This window comes from Triticum dicoccoides, chromosome 2A (genome assembly GCF_002162155.2).
Source record: "Triticum dicoccoides isolate Atlit2015 ecotype Zavitan chromosome 2A, WEW_v2.0, whole genome shotgun sequence".
In the NCBI taxonomy this organism is placed as follows: domain Eukaryota; kingdom Viridiplantae; phylum Streptophyta; class Magnoliopsida; order Poales; family Poaceae; genus Triticum; species Triticum dicoccoides.
Window position 1 is genome coordinate 354654058 of NC_041382.1, and position 5214 is coordinate 354659271.

Below are 5214 nucleotides of genomic sequence, written 5' to 3' on the forward strand. Positions count from 1 at the left end.
TTGGATGTGGGTGCCTCACCAACCGTGCGAGTTGATAAAGGAGCGGCATCTGCCTAGGCTTTGCTTTTTGCTTTCTCCGGTTGCTGCTCACATCCCCTTTCTTGCGCCTCTCCTTCCTTCCTCCAAAGTTTCCAGATCTACTCGGACCGCGTGACCTAGGAAGCCATGGCGCCTCGTCAGCCCCCGGCTGCAGCTTGGTACTCGTCTGCCCTGGACTCGCCGAACGTGTCGGAGGCGAGCCTTGCCCGGTTGCGCCGGATGGCGGCGGCGCGGGGCATCGACGGGGCGAAGGTGTTCAAGGCCAGCTCCGCCACCCCTGAGGGTCAAGGGAGCACCTTCTATCCGTTCTTCGTAAGTGCCATTGCTGCTGGCCTGGTGCCTCCCTTCTCCGAGTTCTTCTTCTCTGTCCTCCGCCATTACAAGCTACAGGCTCTGCATCTCCACCCCAACTCTGTCCTTCTCCTGGCAATCTTCGCCTATTACTGCGAGGCTCACGTAGGGGTGCAGCCCTCAGTGGCCTTGCTGCGCCACTACTTCTACCTCCGGACCTCTCGCGGTCCGGCTTCCGCGTGCGCGAGCTTCATCGCGTACGGCGGCGCCATTGCCATCTCGAACCCCGGGAAAAGGATTGAGGGCTTCAAGAGCAAGTGGGTCTTGGCGGATGCTGGGCGCATTCACCCTCGGCTGATCTTGCCCACGGAGCAGCCCACGAGCTCCAGCGATTGGGGTCGAGCGGAGCTCGCGGACCCCCGTGCGAAGCTGGTGTTGGAGAAGATGGATGCGGATCTGAGGCCGGCCAACATGGCGGCGGCGAAGCTGACCGGCGCGTCGCTGCTCTGGAGCACCAGCTGGCTCCGCTTCGGCTGTACTCACCCCTGATGTGGAGGTCCCATTCGAGCCCTGCGGCCTTGGCCGACGGAGATCTGGCTGCGGTCCTCCAAACTCTGGTCGGGGGCGATGTGGCGAGGTTGGAGGGTGCTCCTACGCCCTTGTTCCTCCGCGACGACTGGGAGCAGGTAGTGGAGTCCATGCCCGTCTTCAACGGGGATGGGCCCGTGCCCATGGAAACTCCCGAGGAAACGGTGGACGTGCCCTCCGACGACTCCAGCGAAGAGGGGGAAGGAGGGGAGTGGGAAAGAGGGCCTGACTCCGAGGCGACTGACGGAGAGTCGAGGGCTCCCCTCCCCCGACGCAGGTCCCGCGTTCTCCGCCTCTCTTCAAGCGATGACGACGTGGATGACGACGAGCAGGACGACGGGAGCTTGCCCCCGATCCCGAAGAAGGACAGGACCGGGCTGATCTCCCACGGGTCTGCCCCGGCCTCGAGGCGGACCGCACCTTCCGCTTCCAAGCTTCCCGAGGTTGACCCTTCCAACCGGCTTTCAGGCTTCAAATTTGGCCGGAGGCCGCTCGAGCTCACTGGCGACGACCCGTAAGCGTTTGATTCTTGTCTTTATTTCCAATTCTGCTTCTGAGGCTTGACGTCCACATCTCTTGGACAGGCTGGCGCCCGCAGCAAAGAAGTCGAAGGGGCTCCTGAGGTTCCATTTGTGGTAGCGCTTCTGCCCGCGAAGGAGGGTGACCGCGACGCACGGGCTTCTCCTACCCGGTCGTCCTCACGAGGCCTGGCTGAGCCGGCTAGGGCGAGCTCGGCCCCCACGGCCCAAGTGACTCCCGAGGTGTCCTTGCCTGCCGCCGCCACTATAGCCGTTGGGGCGCAGTAGACTCCGCCTCAGGATGCTGTGGCCGTGCAGCCGCCTTCTCCTCCTACTCCATCAGCTACTGTCTCTCTGACTCCTTCTGCCATTCTAGATCGTGCTGTCGCTGTGCTGGACCGACTGCGGCAGGATCTTCTTGGCGCTGACCCTCGCTTGGTGGCTGGGCGCTTGGAGCTGGCTTCCGGATGGGTTCGCTCCGACGCTTCGATTCAGGCGGCGCTGGTTCAAGCCTCGACGGCTTGCGATGAGGAGAAGTAGGTCGTCCTTGAGGCGAAGGCTGCTCGTGACGCAGCCCTGGGGGAGGTGGTCGATGTCCGTGGTCGCTGCAAGGCGCTAGAGGACGAGATGCAGGGCCTGCGGGACCAGCTCGCGAAAGAGGTCCGCCTTCGCCAAGGGCAGGAAGAAGATGTGAAGGCTCGCGAGGCGGCTGTCAAGGAGAGAGAGGTCAAGCTCAGGAAGCGCCGCGACCGCCTAGGCGCGCTGGAGTAGGAGTTGGGGGCGAGGAAGGCCGAGCTGGACGACAAGGCCCTGGTTCTTGCCGAGGACCGCGTGGCCTTCACGGAGATGGAGGCGAAGGCTCGCTCCTCGCTGAGGACGCTTTACAACAGCGGCCTGGAGAGCCCGCTGGCTGGCGCCGAGGACGGCCCCGCCAAGCTGCTTCCCTTCCTGGTTCGCGCTCTTGAAGATGTCACCCTTGGCCTTGGCCCCACGGCGGAGGCCGAGGCGCGTGTCCTATCTTCTGCAGCACTGACGCGGGTGCTCACCCACATCTACCTTCGCGATCCCGACGTCGACCTCGACGGCCTACTAGAGCCAGTAAGCGGCGAGGGTGCCGCTGCTGCTGCCGAGGCCGTGAAGGGTCGCGCAGAGGCTCTGCTGGGAAGTTCCGGGCCTTCAGCACCAAGCCGAAGCAAGGCGTTGCTGACCCCACTGCTCCATGAGGCGCACCCACTCCGCGATGCTCCACCGCCGACAAGTGACTCCGTTGTGGCTCCTGTCCTGCCTTTAATTCCTGCACATGTATCATGCCTCGGGGAGGCGTTTAAACTTGCGTTTGGCATTGAGATAACAGTGTGGACTGTAATATTTGCTTTTGTATTCCTTGAAATTTGCGCTTTTCCTTCCTACTTGCTTATGTTCTACGCTGGCAGAGCCCGGCCCCACGCATACCTCACCCAGTGTTAGTCGCGACCGGAAACCAGGACGGGGCCAAGGAGTGAGGTGCTAGTGACAAGTTAGGCTTCTGAGTCGCGATGCTCAGGAGTCCCCCTTGGCGCATGAACAACAAGTGGGGAGGTGTGATGTGGGTGGATCTACCGTTCTACGTCTGCAGAGCCCGGCCGCGCGCATACCTCACCCAGCGTTAGCCTTTCGGAACTAAGGAGTGAGGGGCTACGTGACCAGTTAGGCTCTTGAGTCGCGATGCTCAGGAGTCCCCCTTGACGCTCAAACGGCCTTCATACCTTGGCTCCGCTCGGGGAGAGACGCGTGACGAACCAGGCCCGGGGGGGGGGGCGGCTGGGCGGCGTGCGTCTGGGCGTGACCCAGGTGCAACCCCGTGCCCAGCCCCCTCGCGCGGCACTCCCGAGGAGAGGCGTCATGATTAGGCTAGACACTGAGCTCTGGGCTCCCTGAGGTTAATGCGGCCCGGGGGCCACCCTTAGTTGTTTATCACCAGCGCAGAGCATAGCGTTTCCGTATGTGTACGGGCATAGCCACTCCTCGGCAGTGTCGTCAGCCAGCACGGAGCATGGTGCTTCCACTGGTACGTGGGAGGGGGCCCCCCTCCGGGAGGAGCCCCCGAGGCGTGTACAGCCCCGCCCTGACACGTGGTTGGCACGGTAGGGCCTGGCGAGGTGTATCTGGGCACCCGTGGGCCAGCGCGGGACTCACGGGGCCCTACCTCTAGGGGGGTTGCGCCTGGCACTGTGCCTTATCTTGTGATGTGTCCCTGCAAATTTGGTTAGATGCCGGCACTCTAAGTCCTCGGGTCCCAGCCCTCGAGCTGGTCTCAGCCGTCGCTGGTATGCCAGGTCGCGATGCCGTGGACAAGGCCAGAGGGTGAGGGCTGGAGAGCCAGTAGGAGCCCTGAGTCGCGATGCTCAGGTACCCCCCCTTTAATGTGCAAGCGGTTGGCATGGAGAAGAAGAGGTGCCGTGGGCCGGCATCAAATAATCAAGCATGGTGGGTATGACGCATAACCGGAAATAACTGCAAATGAGATACACGCCGCTGGGTCTGGCCCGAGCGACTTGGGGATCGTGCAGCCCGAGGGGCGCCCCCAACAAGGTAAGCTAACAACATGAAATAAAAGGGATACATGCCGCAGGGACAGACCCACACGGCCTGGGAATAATGCAGCCCTGGGGGGCGCTCCCAGCTGGAAGTGGAACTTGAAAGATGTCACCTGATGACATTGAGGACGAAGGGGTGTTGGTGTAGCAGACTCGGTGGGCTGCGGAAGCCGATCCTCACGAGCCCCCAGGCCCAGGGGCCTCAGGAGGCTCCGGAGGCGCTGGTGGCTCCCTGTGGGCCATCTCCATCTTTGCCAGGGCTGCAGAACGCCTAGCCTCTTGTGCCTCCATGATGCCCCTCATGAGGCGCTGGTACGTGACAGCTGCGTTCGGCAAGCCGTAAGGCATGCGAACACAGCTGTGGGGTGGACCTCCGCAGCGCCCCACTCGCGAGGGCCAGAGGCGCTCTAGAGAGGTGACTCGGTTGAGCCCTGGTATGTCGATGCAGACACGCAGCCCACCATCCTCGCCTGGATGGGGAGCCACTGCTGGTAGACGGCGGCCGCCTTTCATGACCCTTGTCTCCTGTAGCTCCTGAATGGCCTTGCTGACGAACTCCTGAGGGTCTGGCTCTCCTTGCCTTACTCCTTCTTGAGGGAAACATGCTTCGAAGCACGCCTCCATGTGGTGCCCAAGCGCCTCCCTCGTGACCCTAGCCAGGTCGGTGGCCCTCCAGGGGAGAGCCCCCGAGCCCTGCCTGAGGAGGGCGCCGGGCGCGCTTTCCTATGCGATGGAAGGAGGTTCCCCCTGGGTAGGCACGGGCCCAGAGGGGCCTGCCTCCTGAGGGACCGGGCCGGACAATGTCTTCTTCTTCTTGGGGGCGGTCTCGGGAAGCCTCCTGCTTCCGCGATCCGGGTCTTCCAGTGACGCGGCCTGAAAGGCTCGTTCTAGGGAACACACCGCGTCCTTCTCTTCACAGGGCACCGTGATGACTCCGCCACTTCCTGGCATCTTGAGGACGTTGTAGCCGTGGTGAGTTACGGCCATGAACTTGGCCAGCGCTGGGTACCCAAGGATGGCGTTGTACGGCAGACGAATGTGAGCGACATCGAAGTCGATGAGCTCGGTGTGGTAGTTGTCGCGTGCCCCGAAGGTGACAGGGAGGCGGACCTGCCCAATCGGGACCGTGGAGCCGTCGGTGATTCCGGAGAAGGGCTCGGTTGGCTGAAGCTGGCTATAGGGCACTTGGAGATTGTTGAATG